The following is a 22,293-nucleotide window of genomic DNA, read 5'->3' as shown; positions in this document are numbered from 1 at the left end:
AATAAAGTGATGACAGTCGCGGTCTATTACCGATGTAAGATACAAGGGAAGTTCTTCAAAACTTAGTTTGATCTTGCATCCGAAAGATTCGTAGTGACAACTAAACGGTTTAAAGAGTGTTTATCAGTGTTTATTTACGACTTGTGATTTCAATGGTAGGTATGTCATATATATATATATATATATATATATATATATATAGCAGATAATTTCATCATTTAGTAACCATTTCATGTCAGCCGGTGACAATTGCAAAAGTAACTAGTGACATTATCTCAGTAGAAGAGAGTTGTATTTAAATTTATTTTATTAATCTAATGTAAGGTTACACTGAACACATCTAGTAGGAATCCGAACATTGTTTAATAAGATTTTTTTTTGAGACCATGGGGCGAGCCGAGCTACACGTGATAGTTTACTATTTATGTAGGTAGAGTCTAGGTGAATTTATTTCAATATTAGTTACTTATTTGTCTATAAATTATTTATATTTTCTGTTTGGAGATTTATTGGTATACCAACACCAATGTCGTACTATAAAGAGAGTAAGTGATTGGGTATTTGTTTGAACAGAATATATACACAATCAGACCGGAAGTTGACAAGTAATGGAGGGGTTATTGACGATACTACACCAAAGGAAGGAAAAACTACGTACTTTAATTGAGAATGCGTCCACTCTCATGGTAACATTTGAGCATACTACTACTGAGAATCTAGCAGCGGTAATCCAAGAAGCGGAGATTATTGCGTCAAGATTACAAACGTTACTTACAAGACTAACAGCTGAGTTGATAGAATACTTCAGACTGAGTACCGAACAAGCAACCGATGATATCTCAGAAATTTCCACCGTACAATTAGAGGCAGAAGATGTGTTGTGCGAGCTTAACGTGAGGATTAAAGGAAAGATTAAGGAAAAGGAACAAACTACAAACATAAATAAAGAAGCTAATCCTAACGCAAGATTACCCAAATTATCATTACCTGAATTTGATGGTGATATCCTCAACTGGGCTACTTTTTGGGATCAATTTAGCTCAAATATAGATCAAAGAAACATACCAGAGGTAGATAAACTACTATATCTGAAAGCGTCCCTAAAGAATGAAGCGAGTAAGTTGGTAGAGGGTTTAGAAACGACTCACAGAAATTATAATATAGCTTTAGCAACTCTGAAAAACAGGTATGGGAAGGAGAATCATGTCATTGATGCACACTACGCTGCGTTGTACCGTATAAAGGCTTCGAACGATGTGAATATTACTAGAATACGGGAAACATTCAACAATATAGAAAGGCATCTAAGAGTGCTCCATTCACTAGGCGAAGACATAGATCACAATCATTTACGGTTCCTGTTAATGGAAAAATTTCCTAAAGAGATAATCTATGAAATGAAGATGAAACTAGCCAACGACTCCATCAGTGAAATAAGAAATTGTTTAGAGAAAATAATTTCGGCCAAAGAAGATGCTCTCAGGATATCCAACAACACTTCAGAAGAAAGCTACACCACCCAAACGCTAGTAGCAAATCAGTTTCAAAGCAGAGAGAGAACTTACAATTACAGAGATAGGAATGAGGTTAGAGATAATCAAGGCGATAGTAATAGACGGGTATACGAAATGAATAGGAACAACTATAATAATAATAGAATGAGATATAAACGGAAACTCGAATCCTCTGAGAAGGAGAGAAATGGAAAGAAACCACGGTCACCCTGTGTCTTCTGCAAAGGAGCTCATTTTAATGATCAATGTACGGCTTATCCGACTGCAGAGGATCGACAGAGGAGATTAAAAGGTAGATGTTATTTATGTCTCATGGAAGGACATACCAGACAGGAGTGTAAAAAGAAAGGATATTGTGTGCACTGTCGGACCGAGGATCTTCATAATCGTGCTCTCTGTCATAAGGAATTTCCCTCGAGAATGAAGAGGTTGAATGAGTCATCACAAAACAACGCGGATAACACAAATGTTATGTCACAGATAAACTCGACCGGCACAGTTTTTCTCCAAACAGCCATAGTCTTTCTCAAGACGGGAGGAACCAGCAGTAGAGACATAAAGTGCCGTGTACTCTTAGATTCAGGGAGTCAACGATCATATGTGAGAAAATCTGTTATAGATAAACTAAAATTACCAATTGAAGAGACCAATAGACTTTCGGTTTTCACCTTTGGACAGAAAACACCACAAGAAATAAACAGTCCTTTAGTAAGATTAGAACTTCAAACGAGAACTAATAAAGTGTTAACTATTTATACAAATGTCATACCATATATAACACAAAATATTCCTTGTCCTAACATAGAATTAGGTCAAAGAAGAGATCAGTTTATTCTAGCAGACGATGGGTCATTATCGACACGTGTAGATATTTTAATAGGAAACAACTATTATTTTAATATTATTAACAAAGACAAAGAAGAAATAAAACCAAATTTATTTTTGGTAGATTCCCACCTAGGATGGATAGTATCAGGAGAAGAGGACTCCAGTCCACGAGACGAGCTATCGGCAGTTACTTATCTTCAAGCCTGTGTCGATACTAGACTACACCGACCAGATCCACCTTTGGACAAAGGAGATATGAACGCGTTGTGGGATTTAGAATCCCTTGGGATTACTGATTCACCTAGAACTAGCAGCGAAGAAGAAGCAATTAAGAATTTCAATGAGAATATGGAAGTTATAGATAAAAGATATACAGTTTCGTGGCCATGGATAGAGTATCCACCGTTATTACCCAAGAATTACGGATTAGCAGTAGGGCGTCTAACCTCATTATTAAAACGTTTAGATTTAGAGAGCTTAAGAGAATATGACAATATTTTGAAAGAACAGACCAATAAAGGTATAATAGAAATATTATCACACCCGACTCGTAAAGAATGTCATCCAATACATTATTTACCACATCATTGTATTCAACAAAAAGGGAAACCTATAAGGATTGTCTATGATGCATCAGCAAAGATAAAAGATAACAAAAGTTTGAATGAGTGTTTATATAGAGGACCCCTTATGTTAGAAGACTTAACCGGGTTATTGATACGGTTTAGGGTACACACAGTTGCTTTGTCAGCAGACGTAGAGAAGGCTTTTTTACAAGTTGCATTGCACAAAAAGGACAGAGATGTGACTAGATTCCTCTGGCTTAAGGACTTGACGAAACCTGTCACAGAAGATAATATAATTTGTATGAGATTTTGCAGAGTACCATTTGGCATAATAAGTAGCCCATTTTTGCTAAACGCGACGATAAGATATCATTTATCTAGAAGCACAGATACAGAAATTCAAGATATGGCTAAAAACATATATGTTGATAACCTAGTCACTGGAACGTCATCAACGTCGAAAGCTTTAAATTTGTACAAGAATTTAAAAGTAACATTTGAACAAATGTCCATGAATCTGAGAGACTGGAGCTCGAATTCTAAAGAATTTATGTCAAGTATTCACGATAAATTTACAGGGAAACAAATCAAGATATTAGGTTTAAATTGGGATTTAGAAAGAGACTCACTGCAATTGAAGTTTGACGTTAACACTTCAGCTGACAACAAAAGAGAAGTACTTAAAGTGATCGCTTCTATTTACGACCCCTGCGGTTACGCTGCGCCATACAGTTTATCTGCTAAACTATTTTTTCAAGAACTTTGGAAAACTAAAACTAAATGGGATACTAAGTTTACAAGTCAGATGGCAGAAGAATGGTTAAGAGTTCAGAAGCAACTAGAGGTAATAAGCAAGATTTCAATTCCCAGATGCTACATAGCAAGCCCTAAAGACCACAATTATCAATTGCACTGTTTTACAGACGCTTCCCTTAAAGCCTATGCTGCAGTGGTATATATAGTAAACGGGAAAGAGAAAAATTATGTAATGGGTAAATCCCGACTGGTACCTATAAAGGATCAAGATCATCTGAAGATACCGCGGTTAGAGCTATTAGGAGTACTGATTGGAAGCCGACTTGTTAAATTCATTCTTAAGAATCTTCCTATAAAAATAACACAACAGTTCCTTTGGACTGATAGTCAAATTGTCATAGAATGGTATAAATCATCTAAACTTTTAACACCGTTTGTGTCAAGAAGAATTCAAGAAATCAAAAGTAACAAGGAATTAATTATAAAACATGTACCATCAGAATTAAATCCAGCAGATATAGCAACAAAATCATCGGACATATTAGAGAACAAAAGGAGATGGTTAGAAGGCCCAGAATTTTTAACACAAGTACCACAAGTATGGCCGCAGTTAGCACCTACGGTCACTTTTCTTTCGCTCGGGGAGGATCTTCCGAATGAGACAATGGAAGAAGATATTGGAACAACAGAAGCGGGTTCTATGAGATGTAATGAGGAGACAGAAATAAATGATACAGATGAGAAGGAACAAAGTAAATTAGGAGAAATAAGAAAGATACAAAATTTACATTTTAAAAATGAGATTCAAGGGAAAGAAACTAATTTAAGCCGGAACTTGGGTTTATTTCTTGATATTGATGGAATACTAAGATGCAGAGGAAGAATGAAGAATACCAATTGGTCTTTTGACAAAAGATATCCTATTCTACTACCACAAGATTCGGATTTAACAAATACATTAATTACAAAGACTCATAATGAGAATTACCATGTAGGTGCTAATCACACATTGAGTATAATTAGAGAGTCATACTGGATTCCACAGGGTAAACGTCAGGTTCAGAAAATATTAAGGAAATGCCCTATATGTATTAAACACGGTGGAGGACCTTATAAGTTACCACCAACACCAGCTTTACCATCTGAAAGGGTTAATTACAGTTCACCATTCACTTTCACTGGTTTAGACTATCTTGGACCAGTTGTAGTTAAGAACGGTATGAGTACAGAGAAAAGATGGATTTGTCTTTTTACGTGTTTGGCAATACGAGCTATACATTTGGAAGTAGTACAAGACCTTACAGCAGAAGAAGGCCTTAGAGCTTTAAGAAGAATGATAGCTTCCAGAGGTTTACCAAAGGTTATTACATCTGACAATGCCGTACAATTTAAACTAATTTCAGAAATTTTAACACAACCATATTGTATAGAGAACAAAATACAATGGAGATTTATACCAGCTCTTACACCATGGTTCGGCGGATTTTATGAACGTTTGGTGGGAATTGTGAAACATTGCTTGAAGCGTTCATTACAAAAACATCTTCTGAAGGATAACGAATTTAACACCATAGTAAGGGAGATTGAAGCTGTAGTAAATACACGGCCCCTCACCTGCGTAGATAGTGAAATAGAACACATATTGAAACCGTCAGATTTCCTAACATCAGGTAACTGTATATCAATAGAAGCTACAGAGACAGATTCTTCAATACCAGGTACCTCAAGGAAACAGGATCTTATACAATGTTGGAAAAGAGCACTTAAGATTCGAGAAGAATTTAAAGAAATGTTTTCAAATCGTTATCTTTTAAGCCTACGAGAAAGATACCAACATTCTCATAAGGAACCAAGGATTACCTCGAAGCTTGACCCTCGAGTAGGGCAAATAGTTCAAATAAAAGGGGATTCCAAGAACAGAGAAAGCTGGAAGGTGGGAAAGATAATAAACCTCATCAAAGGGAAAGATGATCTTTCTAGAGTAGCTCAGGTTAAAGTAGGGGAAACCGTTTATACCCGATCTATTTCTCACTTATATCCACTGGAGTTAGATGAAGAACAAACATATATTACATTAGAAGAACCAACATCTGATAATAATATTACGGTTTCTCCAGAAAAGAGTTTCCAAGTTTCATTCGAAAGAGATACCATTGAAGATGTAACAGAAACCATCCAAGAAGTAGAAAGTAACTCATCTGAAAGTATTGATAAGGTCATCCTACAAAATGAGGAATTACCTACACAGGCTCAACAAATAGAAGAGTCCGCTATAGAAAGCATACCTACTAACCAGTCTGCAAATATTAGACCTAAGCGAGATGCTGCTGCTAGGGCCCTTCAAAGGATCAGAGAGTGGACGCAAAATTTAGTTACTTCGTTTTTGGCGGGGAGTGTCGTGAATGATGTCACGAAAATTAATAGTAATATCGAGGAAGCCCAGAGGAGCTCAGAGGATAGCACTCAGAATGACCGACAAAGTCAACAGGGTTGCCAAGTCTGAAGTCTGAGATTCGAAGGTAAGTTTCCGAACGTATTCTAGATTAGTAACTTGTCAAAGGTACTTGATTAAAGGTAAGTTTCTAAACGCATCGTCGGAAGTGTACAACAGTTTGAACTATAACATTAACTGTTGCGGTTGGATTCCTCACTTTGTCGGTGATCCGGAGTGCAGCAGGTAGCAGCTTGAACTCCAATCATAATGTGAGTCCCTAGTTTATAGATTGATTCTCATAATTTTTCACAAGTGATATTTCCTATAACTACTCCCTTAATATTCTTTAAATATATGAAAGGTTTAAATGTGTATCAAGTTAATCATAATACTTCCAGAGATTTATGTGATTTTAAGGGATTGAATTTATCTAATTATAATACACGCGTTGGGGGGGTAACCAAGGGTCCCTTAAACATATACAATCAGTTCAAAGGGACCCACAATAGAGAAATGGGCTTAGCCAGGTTGGCCGTGCACACTAAGAAAAGATACCGATGAGTGAAATTGTCCCGCCCCCAAGTCTTTATATTAGGGTAGAATAGAATGTAGTATGCCATGTTGGGCTTCTTTGTTGGTTCTTCTACCGAGATTGGCGGCCGTTGTCTCCGGTAGAAGTGGACCCACGAACGCCGTCGCGGACGGCTGGGATCCATGCAGATCCCTACTTACGACGTTCTCTCATTGAGCAGAAACGCTGAATGGGAGAACGGGCCCCGCATCCGCTGCATAAACAGCAAATGGGTCGGTAAGTTAGAAAGGTTGTATCGCAGGCCACATTATCTCTTCTAGATATAAAGGGATTAAGAACCACGGCAACCTAGTCCCCAAATAAGTCCACACAGTTACTCTCCACCAAGGAAGAGAGTCGTGGCAGTTCCGTGAGACCACAGTTCTTTCCGTACAGAGGAAAGCAAAGGCAGAACTCATAAGTCCACAGTCGTTCTTAATCCCACTGCCTTAAAGGCCACAGACATTGACAGACAAGGAAGTAGGAGCGCTCCGTTCAACGATTCCCCAAATTGGTCATGTAGGAAACTATAGGATCTAACCCCTGTAACAAAGTATAAATTCATGAATCATATGTAGATAACACGTTACGGTCAGGACAACCTATATCTAGGGCTTCAACACTACCTTAGTTGCCTAGAGTAACTCGAAGGTCAGTGTTACAGCCGGCAGACACAGTACCGAGTTGCTGTGTTTGCCCGGATTTATTTCACTTTCCAGAAACCAGCTGCGGTGATAGAACCTCAGATTAGGAGAGCAGTTTCATGCGGAGCAGATCATAGTTCCTCGACACACCTACATGCTGGGCAATCTACTAAAATATGTGAGTTCTCAAACTTGTATATCTATCAATTCTTTTTTATTTAATTGACGCTGGCCCTATAGCTCTCAGGCTTATACTATATGGGGTTAAACAATCAGGGCAAAGCGCCACAGGGGCCAAATGTTGGCTGACTTCATGGAGAAGGAGGGCCTCTTTATGATGAACTCCTTCTTCAAGAAGCCACCACACAGGAAATGGACCTGGATGAGCCCCGATGGTTCCACGAAAAACGAGATCGACTTCATCTTGTCTACCAGACGGCAAATATTCAACGATGTTTCTGTGATCCATAGGGTGAAAACCGGTAGCGATCACCGAATGGTTAGAGGCACGTTGAATATCAACATTCAGCTGGAACGGTATCGACTGGTGAAGTCTACGCTCCGACCTACTCGTGCCCATATTCAAAACCCCGAGTCCTTTCAACTAGAACTGCAGAACCGCTTTGATTGCCTAGCAAATTGCGAAACTGTGGACGATCTGAACAACAGGTTCGTGGAAACTGTCCATTCCGTTGGGTCTAAGTTCTATAAGACCCACCGTGCGAAAAGAACCAAAAAGTTCTCGGACCAAACACTTAAACTCATGGAAGAGAGGCAAGAAATGAGATTACAGTCTTCAGCAGATGCGTCAAAATACCGACAAATCAGTAGACAGATCTCTAAGTCGCAAACCAGCGACTTGCGAAATTTCAATACCGAGCGTATTAAAAATGCGATTGAAAATAATCGAGGCTCGAAAGTTTTCGCCAGAGATCTGTCTATTGGACAGAGGCAGCTGACGCGTTTGAAGACCGAACACGGTAATCTAATTTCTTCCAAGCCCGAGTTATTAAGTGAGGTCGAGAAGTTCTATGGACAGCTATACACGACTACTCAGCAGCCTGTTGCCAATTTGGCTAAAGACCCCAGAGCCAAGTTGACCCGACACTATACCGAAGATATCCCGGACGTCAGCCTATACGAGATTAGTGTGGCTCTCAAACACCTGAAGAACAATAAGGCGCCAGGTGAGGACGGAATCACAGCAGAACTCCTGAAAGCGGGTGGAAAACCGATACTTAAAGTCCTTCAGCGATTGTTCAATTCCGTCATTCACGAGGGCACGACACCTGAGGCGTGGCATAGGAGCGTGGTGGTTCTGTTCTTCAAAAAAGGTGACAACACCTTGCTGAAGAATTACAGACCCATCTCGCTGCTAAGCCATGTTTACAAATTGTTCTCGAGAGTCATTACGAATCGTCTCGCTAATAGGTTTGACGACTTCCAGCCTCCCGAACAAGCCGGTTTCCGAAAAGGCTTTAGTACCATAGACCACATCCATACGCTGCGGCAGGTTATACAGAAGACTCACGAGTATAACCAGCCACTTTGCTTAGCGTTTGTGGACTATGAGAAAGCCTTCGATTCGGTGGAAACCTGGGCTGTGCTAAGGTCATTGCAGAGATGCCGAATTGATTACAGGTATATCCAAGCGTTGAAGTGCTTGTACGAAAACGCCACTATGTCAGTCCGTATTCAGGATCAGACTACGAGGCCAATCCAGTTGCAGCGAGGAGTGCGTCAGGGAGATGTGATCTCTCCGAAGCTATTTACCGCCGCACTGGAAGACGTCTTTAAGCTTCTGGACTGGAGCGGACTTGGCATCAACATCAATGGCGAGTACATCACTCAACTGCGGTTCGCGGATGATGTAGTCATCATGGCACAGACTCTGGATGACCTTAGTACCATGCTCAATGACCTCAGCAGCGTTTCTCAACAGGTGGGCCTGAAAATGAACATGGGCAAAACAAAAATAATGTGTAATGCTCATGTATCGCTCCACCCAGTTATAGTTGAAAACGCTGCACTCGAAATTGTAGACGAATACATATACCTAGGACATATGATCCAGTTAGGTAGGTCCAATTTCGAGAAAGAGGTGAACCGTCGAATCCAACTCGGCTGGGCTGCATTCGGGAAGCTTCGCGACATCTTTTCGTCCGAAATTCCTCAGTGCCTGAAGACAAAAGTCTTCGAACAGTGCGTGTTGCCAGTGATGACCTATGGTTCCGAGACTTGGTCGCTAACTATGGGCCTCATAAGAAGGCTTAGAGTCACACAGCGGGCGATGGAACGAGCTATGTTAGGAGTATCTCTGCGTGATCGAATCAGAAATGAGGAGATCCGCAGAAGAACCAAAGTCACCGACATAGCTCAACGAGTTGCGAAGCTGAAGTGGCAATGGGCGGGGCACATAGTTCGAAGAGCCGATGGACGTTGGGGTCCCAAAGTGCTGGAATGGCGACCCCGCACTAGTAAGCGCAGTGTTGGCCGACCCCCCACCAGGTGGACTGACGACATCAAGCGAGTCGCAGGGATTCGCTGGATGCAGGCGGCTCAGTATCGTGATGTTTGGAAGTCCCTACAAAAGGCCTATGTCCTGCAGTGGACGTCTATCGGCTGATATGATGATGATGATGATGATGTACCCTATCGTAAAGATTTTTGTTTCTCAGACATTATTTTTGTCTGTCATGTGTTTTTTTCAGTAACGACTTAAGTCAACATCAGACGGGCTTGGCAGCGACTTCAAAATGATCAATAAGTAGAAAATATAATAATGTTATCTTTCCCTTTTTAGTTTCGTGGGTACGTTAACATTTTGAAGTCGGTTGTATTTTTTATAATATTTTTTTTTTTATATTTTTAATATACCTAATAAATAAATCAATCCATATGAAATTCAACCTAAAATCCACCCATCTGAAAGTCGGAATTTTCGGTTAGTTATTTTATTGTTAGTCATACACTACTCAGCAATCAGCAATAATATAACAACCAAACAACAAATAAATAACAAGACTAACAATTGCAAACAAAACAAATAAGTAATGATGATATGGAACAAACATTGACACGACCTCACTGTGAGCATGGAAGCGACAATGTGGCACTTTTTGCTCGCAGTTAACTCATCCTAAACCGAGCTTAACCGATCGCGGCGCGAGTGCTCCCGAATGTTTGTAATTATATAGCACGATCAAAAATTATTAAAAAACCGATAAACCGATTCTTCAACCACTTGCAAAATTTTTAAATTATGAATAAAGAAAACAATACACAAATACGACTTGCATATTATGATTGCTGGATCAGAAAAATAAATAAAAGATTTGAAATACTAATGGAAAAAAATTTATTACTTTTGTTTCGCAACATGGTGAGATTTTTATTTTTCTGGTATACGTAAATCGTGATAGTCAGAGTTATTAGGATATTATATAAAGAAGTTTGAGAGATAGTGATGTACAAGGGGCCGAAACTTTAGTACAAAGATTTTTGAATATATGACATTATGCGGTAATAAATTTAGTAGGTTCTAGAGCTAGAAAAATGTTACGAATTATAATTAGAGACAGACAGTAAGTGTACATTAATTCCAATTATGTTCTACATAGTCATTTGGACTAGTGGTGTATAACCAAGGTAAAAAAAGAAAGAAATAATAATCTTTAATTCAATAGAAAAATATTTTTGTCGCTTTTTTGTTTTTCTCAATTGTTTTCTTCAACAATTTAAAAATTAAAAATTTCCATTATAAATCGCCACTGACTTTATTTCAAAAATATTCGTATGCGGAAATAATGTCGCTACTATATCCAACGAAATGAAATGAAATGTTAATGTTTTTTAACTTTTGTAACTTTTGTATCTTTTGTAATTTTTAAAAATGTAAACTGTAAAATTTTTGTAATTTATGTACTTGGAAATAAAGGCTATATTATTATTATTATTATTATTATTACTATATCCAACATTTTCATGTATTTCATGATTCACTTCTTCTCCTTGGAGTATATATTCTTAAAATTATATTTAATTTCCTAAAATGCACACAACTGAAAAGTTGGAAAACGAAACGAATATGGAACGTATTCGTTTTTTAAGATGACGTATAGTAACGGATATTTTAGTTTAGTTATTTCAGATATAACGATACCTACTTGATATCGTTACGATGCCCGCGGTTAACTTCTCAACCCTACTGATTGTCTTTGGTTCATAGTCAGCCATTATTGTTGTTTAAAATTGACATCTAAGAAAATTTCAAGTATACACATACTCGTATATTCTTAGCATCTAGGATACATGCGGATACATTCTAAGCAAGTCAAGATGCACAATGATAGATTTTGATTTTTATGTCTCATCTGCTTGTCAATATTAATAAAAAACAAATTCCTCCTATCTCTCTTTCTGTTTGAGATTAAACTCAAAGTCACGGGCGTCATCACATAATGTATCTTTACCTTTCCGTGATAATGGTAAATGATTTGCGTAAATCCGAGAACTGGTAGGTATTTTGTCTTTAACTACTATTCATTATTGTTGGATTAGACCTACGTATGTAACTTCAAGGTCATGGATCATCATCATCACGCTTAAGCTATTCAACATGACCTTTGAACTTTATTTTTGTAATGATATGAATAGAGCAAAGGTCAACCTGGGTGCGGATTATCTGCTATTTATATTTTATTTGCTTGTTTAAATTTTTAATTATTATTATCGTAATGGCAAAGGTTAAAGGTAAAGGTATAAGATGTTTTTAGCGTGTGTTTACTGTCTACCTATATTATATGTTGCATTATTTGCGCAGTGGAACAGCGTGGTGGGTCAGAACTCTAGATAGTGGTAACTATAGAAAATAGAACTTTTCGGCTGGTGGGAGACTTCGGCCGTTGCTAGTTACCACCCAACCGACAAAGACGTACCGCCAAGCGATTTAGCTTTCCGGTACGATGTCGTGTAGAAACCGAAAGGGGTGTGGATTTTCATCCACCTCCTAACAAATTAGCCCGCTTCCATCTTAGATTGCAATATCACTTGCCATCAGATGAGATTGTAGTCAAGGGCTAACTTGTAAAGATTAAAAAAAAATAGTCCCCCTATTGTCTAAGGCTTGGTCATAAAATGGGCTAATAATAATTAGATTTGCGTCAGATAGGGGAGTTTTGAGTTGTGAGTGCTAAAATTGACCCATTTAGGCTGCCTGTCCACCAGAGTGGAGCGAGTGAGAGTAGCGGAGAAACGGACTAATGCGGAGCAGAGTTGCGTACTGTATCTGTCCACCGGAGAGGAGCGAAGCTGCGGAGCGATGTGAGAAAGTAATGCGGAGTCGAGTTGCAAACGTGATTCCCCGCTCTGCTTACCGATTCTATATGAATTATTAAACTAGCTCGCAAGTCCCTGTCCACTTAAGAGGAGCGGAAATTTTGTGCAATCCTATTGGTTAATATTTCTCCGTTTCGGATCCGCTGCCTCGCTCCGCTTCCGTGGACTGGCGGCCTTAAGGAGAGAAACTTGCCCCTTCAGTTAAGCCATAATAGGTTGATGATGACAATTAGATTTGTAGCCTTTTTCAAGGGAGTGTCATGGGGTGTTATGGATTTCCCAGTACATGAGTAAGAAGTGAGCGCCAATCTTCTAGTTTGTTTTAAAGTTATAGCGCCCAGAACTGGTCGGCCATACTCCTCGTGTTTAGAGTGGACCTTAAGTTTGGTGCATATTATACCAGTTTTAAGTTTTAGATAGCAAAGTATCGATCCTCACTGGGCATTGCTACAGGTTATTTGAACAGCGGCAAGGTTGAATGAAATCATCGGGCTTTTGAGTCCATACTGTTATCAGCAAAGATTAGCTGTGGCTCACGTCATTTGTGTAAGTATTTGTAAAATATTTAACATTGAAAAAAGCCTACTTATCAGAAATGTAAATACTTATCTGCCTGTATGTTATTTTTAGTTGAACTTCTTCATTATGTTTTATATTGTTGAATGAATATTAATGATTTATTTCTATACGAGTACCTATTTTAACGGTTCAGTAATAGGGCCAGGGTCTGTAGCCATATGGCACATCGATTCTCTTTCTACAAACGCTAACGCTTCTAAAACTAAAAAAAATATGGGAATGACAGATTCAGACGGATCACACGTGACCTGTTGATATGGGAATGACAGATTCAGACAGATCATGTGACCTGTTAATAACGAATGTCATTTCCATACATTATTTAATTGTCGAAGCGTTTGCTATTTTAGAAAGAGAATCGACGTGCCACTTGGCTACAGGGACAAGATTCGAACCTAGGACCTTGGGATCCGAAACCACATACATATTTGACGGCCTCCGTGGCGCAGTGGTATGCGCGGTGGATTTACAAGACGGAGGTCCTGGGTTCGATCCCCGGCTGGGCCGATTGAGATGTTCTTAATTGGTCCAGGTGTGGCTGGTGGGAGGCTTCGGACGTGGCTAGTTACCACCCTACCAGCAAAAACCGTACCGCCAAGTGATTTAGCGTTCCGGTACGATGCGGTGTAGAAACCGAAAGGATTGTGGATTTTCATCCTCCTAACAGGTTAGCCCGCTTCCATCGTAGATTGCATCATCACTTACTATCAAGTGAGATTGTAGTCAAGAGCTAACTTGCAAAGAATAAAAAAAATAAGTCTGGCAAGTTCTTTGATGACACTCTCATGATATGCGGGCGACGAGGGAAAAGACTACGCGGGTGTGAAATCGTGCGTGCGGGAAGTGAGGTGCATCAGTCGTGGGTTTTTCATTCATCGCTACAAACCCCCCGGCCGCCCATAGGAGTGTTACGAATGAAGTTGCCAAGCTATACAAGTTATAACTTTGTCACAACTTACTACTACTTACACAACTACCTAGACTTAGGTACACCTGGGTTATTCGCACATAGCTGATAAGTTAAGGCGCTAAATGACGAACAAGTCCCGAAGTAGTCAACGACCTTTTGGGTTGCGAAAAAATACTTAATGCTGATATTTTTATTATACCTACTACAGAGCATCTTCGGTAGCCAAACAACCCGAAAGAGGAAGGGAGGAAATTTGGCCTCGGAAAATAATATAACTAATTAAGCCTACTTTAACGGGCCCCTAGAAGGTCAGGTTTCCCTCCTTAAAAGACAAGGGATATGGCGCTTAGAGTCCCTATACGTGTTGGTGGACCTAGTTTGATAATATTAAATTCACTAACTATCAGATTATAGTTTCAATGAAAGCATGGAAGTAATAAAATAATCCCAAACCCAAGAAATCCTTAACATATTATTGGTGAAGGTAAGTTATAGAACATAATATTAGCTCCTTTATACGTCGATGTTATAAGTACGTAGGTATATCAAATCTTTGGCCCCGGTTATTATACTTACCATAGATAGATAATTATTTTTAAACAGTCAAATATTACCACCCAACGCCTGCTATTTCAAATTAAAAAAGAATGCTGGGTCCTAAACCCCTTATTTTATAAGGGCTTGTACACAAAACTGCCATGCGACATCGCATCGTAAAAATCAACGAGCTCGCACAACGCATCGCAAGAACTTGCGAATTGATTCGCAACGCGCATTCCTGTGATGTTTCGTCACATTTGTTGACGCCATTTTTAGTACGGTCTCCTAAGCAATAACAGAAGTGCATACTTATTTTTACGATCCATGTCACGACCTAGTTTATAATTCAAAATACGTTTAGTACGGTTGACGGTTGTCGGAGGAATGGTCACCCTGGGAGTGGCCTTGCCGCACGAAATCGCATCACAGCAATTCGTGTCGTAATTTTCTGCGTTGCGAATTCGCGTCGCGTCGCATCGCAGTTTTGTGTACAAGCCCTAAGGCTTGAAGTAGACCAATTAAAATATACTAATGACGATGATAGTAACAAACTAAATAATAAATCTACGACATTTTTTTCATTTAATTTAATTTCCATTTCATTTTCTATTCATAGGTATATGTGCAGACATATAAATATTCGTATAGGTATATGAGTATCTTATGTAAACTTGGTTTGGCAGGGTTATCGCCAAGTCTGTTTACTCTGCTACAATAGATAATGGCGCGCTTCGTATCGCAGAGGTGATGCTCTTGTGGCAGTTGGGTAGCTATTTACGAGATATAAATGATACATAATAACCGCATAAATTATGTGATCAAATTCAATGCCATTGCGTCTCTTTTTACCAGATGACAGAAGGAGGGTTATGTTTTTTACACGCTTTACGGCTTAAATTGTTCGAAGTATTTATGAAGTAGATTCGTCTCAGTTGTAAAACTGACCGTTGCTATTGAATATTGCTTATAAATAAAGAATTTCTAAAAAAGAAAGCAAAAATTAAGCTCAGGAATATTTTTTATAGCTCGACGTAGAATTTGAATCTCACAATTAACATGAAAACGTAACGACATATTTACTATGGGAACAATAATCATTACAGATACAAAGAATAATCGCACTTTAAAAACTTTTTTTTTATACGGATTAGACTCACGCTTGACCACGATCTCACCTAATGCTAAGTCTAGATGTGGCATTATGGTGGGACGCGCTTGCCAAGACGACGCCTCTTCACTCCAGGTTGTAATAGTATCTCAGACTAAATACATAAGGACTAATATCGCACCCAAATTCACGAACAAATTTTTCTGCCATTTTCTAAGGAAAACGAGCTTAGATTTCATACATATCTTATACTAAACTAGCAGTTTTTGTTCGTTTTTTACACAATTTAACTACACAAAAAGGTATTTTTACGGAGGTTTTTAACCGACGGACACGATTGTAAACTATGAAACATCGATTCTATAGAGACAGTGTTTATATTCGCATAAGATCGTTGATCATATACTTTGACAGAAAAATAATGTCTTGCGAGGCAGGTCTTTATCTAATTAGTCTGAGAATAGTATACACGGAATCCGGAAATTTGAAAAAAAAAACTTTGCTTGTCTACTGCCGTGCGTTATATTGACAACTTCGACCATTAATAACAGGACCTGCCTCGCTAACCGTTACCCCTCTAGCAAAGATCAAAAACCAATGATCTTATGCGTTTATAAAAACTGTTGCTATAGAATCGATGTTTGATTGTTGTAACCGTTTTCATCGTGTAAAGAGCTGCCTAAAAATGCCGGTTTATGTAGTTGAATGGCATAAAGATTGAGTAACGTTTCATTTGTAAGTATTTCTACCTTAATATTATCAAATTTGTAATAAAAACAATTTCTAAAAGAATCGAATAATCTATGTATATACTCTGTGGAAAGTCTAAGCGATGTGTTTGTTAGTATGTGTAAAAATTACGCGTGTGTGTATTGCGAGTCAAATTTGTAGTTGTGTTGTAGTGTATGGACACAGAATATATTTAATGGTGTTAAATATTTTCGATGTGTGAGTTTACCTCGTCCCCCTCAAAAAACGTCACACTCTTTTGTTGATGAATTTGGGTGCGAAACAGGTCCATAGTCTAAATAGTCAAAGATTGACAACTGCTCCAAGGGTCATCAATCAACGACGAAGAGATGATAGCGCATTTTATTTTTATAACGATAACATTTTGTTTCTTTTACTCATAATCTGATGCAAGTTTTGTTTTGTATAGCAGCAGGCGTTACTTTGTGAAAGTTCATCATGAGTATTTTGGTAATTAGGGGCTAATTTTGTATGGTCACTGCGGGATTTGGCACCTAACCTTTGATCCTAACTATAAGGATAGTGGAAATCCATTGAATTCACATGTATACAGAGCAACAATACGCATGTAAAGATCAAGGAACATATCTTAGGTATTAACCTAAGATATGTTCCTTGATCCGTGTTAAACCTTAACGGCCATATTTATAAACATGAATTAAAATTTAAACCTAAATTTTCTTAAAAGTATAGTGAACTTTAAATAGTAGTGATTGAGGTTTAAATCTTAATCAAGGTTTATTAATATGGCCGCTAATGCCTGTAATTAAACAGGCACTTAACAAGATAGACGAGATAGAAACCAAATTGCCGTTGGGTAAAAAAATAATTTCAACCTTTACTTTGATAAACTATATTTCTAATCGAGTTTTCTATGGACTTTATACTACGACTATAAACAATGGATAAACATAAAATATTAATTCTCTATCATATAATGTAACATAATTTGATTTTATATGTAATCTTATTATCGAATCTACTTACAATGTATTTAAATGGATTTTATATGGAAACCAGCAGAGGCCCGCGACTTTGCCCTCACGAAACTTTAACTTTAAAAATTTTCATTTTTATTTTATTTTCGACACTTTCAACAACCATCGTCATAATAATTCAACCTAAGGATTTAGGTACATACAACCTTGGTAACTTAAGCCAAAAAGTACCCTCTGCCAAAATCCGTATATTTTTTTAATTGCATTGGATATTGGATGAAAAAATAATTAGGTGGGATGCACAGAATAAAGATGATCCAGTAGAAGGAGTCTTTACAGGCCGCGTGGTGAAGCCGGTGAAACCCATTAAAAAAATAAACTGACTCGAGAATTTTGTATTTGGAGTGACTATGACACCGTCGTGTTCCGTGTGCTCTATCTGCCTGTTATTCTTTAATCTGTGATGAGATCTGATTCATATTATTAATCTCTTCAATAATTGACTCAATAAGAAGTACATATTAAAAAAAAAGCTTTTTATATACAGACAGGTTCTATTATTTATTACGTATGGTTATATTATTATCTGCAGTATGTTTAAGATATCGTAAAAGTTTTCCACTACGTTTACATGCGGAAATTATGAAATAGGACTTATGTCATTGTTTATTCCCAATTAGGAGTTGGTAGTTGCAGCTGTAAATATAATTATTTATTAATAGGCGAGTCATAGAATTGCCTCGACCTTGGTAATACCTCCTTATCGTACACCTGCTTAAATATTATGTAAACTCATAAATATATGTGACGTAATAGCATCAAGGCAAATAGGGATGATGACAGTTTTTTAAATTATATATAAATTAAGAGTATGCTAATAGTAAATCAGTTTTGTAAAAGTAACAGGTTATCTGCGATCATTACTTTCGGATTTAAAGGGTCAGATTTGCGGCGCTGCCGCGGATCCCTGAAAAACGTTCAATACAAAATGGTATGAACTTATGACGTCGTAAGCAATTAATGATCGTTAGATTTGTATTTGTATCGTTCTTTGTTATTTCTGCGTTTATGTTTATAGTTCATATATTAAAAAAATGTCACATTTAATGTAAGGAAGCTAAAACTGTATGAATTTTCATCTAATTACGATAAAAAACTTTTAATAGATTTTGAAATTTTATAATCTTATTTATTTTGCAAATATTTAGTCAATCTTTGCTTTTTATGTATAAATGAGTTAACATTGACCTTATTTACCTGAATGTATCATAAAAATCAATATATTCAAACCTAGTCATCATCCCCATTAACTTCAAATAATCGTATAATTTTAGAAAATTAAAAAACTAAAATAAACGACTAGGCTGTATAGTAATTGGTAACTGATGTTTGCCTTTAAACTTAAAAGTGAAAAAAAAATAAATGATTTGACAGAAAAAATAATGAAAAATGTAGACAGGTACTCGTAGGTAAGTATTTTACGTTCTTTATTGCATTAATTTATCGATATTTTTTTATTGGAATATTTTTTTGTTTTTTTAACAAACGTAGAGCTATGGATTTTAGGTAGGCATAGCAAAGTAGATAAATTAACTTAATATTTTTTTGTAAATGTAAAATTATTTTTACGAAAATGATTTTCATGGATTAAAAATACCCGTATTTTTTAATAATAACAATATCCATATTTATCTTACCAAACCTTATTACAACAAAATATTCCAACTAAATAAAATTATTATAATGAAGTTTTGGAATCTTGGAAAATCGCATCACTCACAAAAAAAAAAAGTCACAACACTGCACTTCATACCAACAATGACAGTTACTGTTTTTAAACGGAAAGGAATGTAGAGGATATTAAAAAAAAACAGACACGGAATGTTTCCCGCGAAACCGCGTTGGCGCGAATTCGGAGCGCGCGCGCGTCGCGTGCTAACTCGCCGGAGATAATGCGTGCTCGAAGAAAACTACGTAAACTGCAGAGTCGCGCCGGCGGCTTAAGTAACGGATAATTCTATGTTGATTCGGATTATTTGCGCGTCTGCCCGCGAGCAGTATTGTAATGGTCCAAGAGATGGTGGGAAACTTCGATACAGCTGAATGAATCTCTATTACCTTACGTATACCTTTGGCGTGCAGTTCCTAGGCCTGTAGCCATGTTGCACGTCGATTATCTTTCTACAAGCACTAACGATTTGAAACTAAATAAATGTATGGGAATAACAGATATCACGTGACCGGTCGATAGCAAATGCCATTCTCTTATATTTATCATTTTCGCAGCGTTAGCGTTGGTAGAAAGAGGATCGACGTGCCACATGTCTACAGGTCCTGGAGACTCTTAAACATAAATTATGACAGTATTTTCCAGTTTGTTTATTTTTTACACCTAATGCGTACCCTAGTTAAAATACTTGTGAATTTGTATTATCTGGCACCTCAACACATTTTGGCGCAGTTGATTATTTTTGTTTCGACTCCAAGCTCGTTACGTATATTTATTGTATCGAGAGATATTACATCGGGAAAGAGAATTGACCTTTTATAGGATGTTTTAAGGAGTCAAACTCTGTGAGTTCGATAAAGTTATTTTATTTTTTGGTATCTAACTTATTATATAAAGTTGAGTAATAAGTATTACCCGTGTTTACAAATCAAATTGCCGAGTTATGATTATATGGACATTTTGGTTAAAATACCTATGTCAAAATTTTCCGCCATCTCTCCTATTATAATGTCTTAATCATTAACGATTTGTTAAGAGTTAAAACTGTTAAAAGGCAGTGGTAGGTGCGTCTTTGACAACATAATTATATAAGTGATGAACCAGATGTTTTAGCAACGTCTCGAGGTTGCATCATAGCCATTAAAGTTCGATGAGCGGTAGGTAGCATAACCAGCTTACCCAAAACAAAGATGTGCACAAGGTCTTTAACTAAGATATGCATTAAAAGTATGTATACATAAATATGCATAACCACCATACCATGCATAACCAACCACCATAACCATCATACCATACTTATCATGCTTAACCATAAGATATACATAAAAAGTATGCATGCATAAGTATGCATAACCACCATAACATGCATAACCACCATAACCACCATACCATGCATAACATGCATAACCATAATATATGCATTAAAAGTATGTATGCATTAGTATGCATAACCATCTTACCCAAAACAAAGATGTGCACAAAGTTTTAAACAAAGATAAGCATTAAATGTGTAAAATATAACAAATAATAAAAAATGAAAAATTCCTTCTCCTTTTTAATTAAATTAATCCTTGAATTTTTTTTTTTCAAATATTTAATTAAAATCATTGCTCCGCATTGCAGTAACTAATACGGAAGAGAGAAGACGCAAGTTGGTATTTTAGATGCTGACTTTACGTCCTTCCTATATAGACGCCCTGTGGTTTCCGTTCCTGTAGAAATATGGGGGAAAAATATAGCCTATAGTACTCGGGGATAGTATAGCTTCCTAACAATGAAAGAATTTTTCAAATCGGTTCAGCAATTTCAGATTTCAATGCAAACAAAAAAAAAACAAATAATCAAATATCTCCTCTTTCAGTTTCACCCGCGTATTTCCCATTCCCATAAGAATAATGGGATAAATAATAGCATATGTTACTTCCTTATAACGTAGCTTTTTATTATTTAAATACTAATAGAATCACAATACAACACACACACCAACACACACACACACACACACACACACACACACACACACAGAGATACACACTCAAAACACTGACACACTACCCATACACACACACACAATTATTTTGCATGTTAGTTTTAATTTCTATTAATCCATTCCATATCCTTCATGATTGTTAAAATTATTTTTATTATAAGTAGGAAGAGCGAGGATCCTTAGATACAGGTTTATCAAACTTAAATCAGGGTCCTCAGCACCATTGTAAAAGGACTTATTTTAACAATAAATTTCATTTCATTTCATTTCAAATACTTTTTTAAATCGGTAAAGTTGTTTTTGAGTTTATTCGTTACACACAAAAATACAAATCTTTCCTTTTTATAATACTAATCTAATCTACTAACTAGACTAATCGGTCGTTTAACGTAGATTAGTCTATGGTTTAAACGTTGGTGCCACCGACGGATAGTTTCACGGACCATTCTTCTGCATCCGAGGGAAATGGCGATACGAACAATCGTACACATAGCAACGAGACAATATTTCTCACTCAATTTATTTATTAATTAAGAAATCGTATAATTACTTGACATTTTGAATTATTATCTTACTATTAAGTAACTAACTAATACAAATGTCTATTAGTCGCTGTTGTTAATTTATAAGAAGAAAGTACAGCAGGCTAATTCACTAAGTTTGACGTATGGTAGTTGACATAATTATAAATTGAGATTCTTCGTGGATATCATACAGTAGGTAGATGACATTTCTCAGTTGATTGGATGTTTATTTATAATCTTAATATATAAATGCGAAAGGTCATTCATCACGAGCCTTTCATTCATCACGAAAACTCAAAAACCGCTTGACGTATAAAGATGTAATTTGGCAGGGAGGTAGTTTACAGATAGTAGAGGTCCGCTAAGAACGGATTTTGCGAGAGGGCCGGATTAAGGAGGTCTACTAAGTTGATAAAGACCAAATTAGTGAATAGGCCAGCTATACCTAAAAGTGTCTATATATTATTTGATAATATATTTTTTAGTCCTAAGATTTCAATGACAGACTATTTATGGTCATTATACGCACTTGGTAATTGTGGAAAACTTATTATTAAGACAAAGTTGATGGTTTC

The 22,293-nt window shown here is 37.0% G+C and overlaps 1 protein-coding gene across 7 annotated transcripts in view; it reads right to left on the bottom strand.

Moving 5' to 3' along the window:
* LOC112050963 (uncharacterized) overlaps positions 1-22,293 on the bottom strand; it is a 144,232-nt gene that overhangs the window by 46,151 nt on the left and 75,788 nt on the right. Inside the window, exon 1 of one of the 7 annotated variants that reach the window (XM_052888123.1) lies at positions 19,173-19,446. The exons of 4 other annotated variants lie outside the window; for them this stretch is intronic. The gene's annotated coding sequence lies outside the window, so the exon portion shown is untranslated. Of the gene's footprint in view, positions 1-19,172; positions 19,447-22,293 lie in introns of those variants that run through there. 2 more of the 7 variants (XM_052888418.1, XM_052888819.1) reach the window with 2 other exon arrangements.

This window comes from Bicyclus anynana, chromosome 1 (assembly GCF_947172395.1).
Source record: "Bicyclus anynana chromosome 1, ilBicAnyn1.1, whole genome shotgun sequence".
Taxonomy (NCBI): domain Eukaryota; kingdom Metazoa; phylum Arthropoda; class Insecta; order Lepidoptera; family Nymphalidae; genus Bicyclus; species Bicyclus anynana.
Note: the sequence above shows the minus strand (reverse complement) of the source record. Positions and strands in the feature narration are given on the sequence as shown.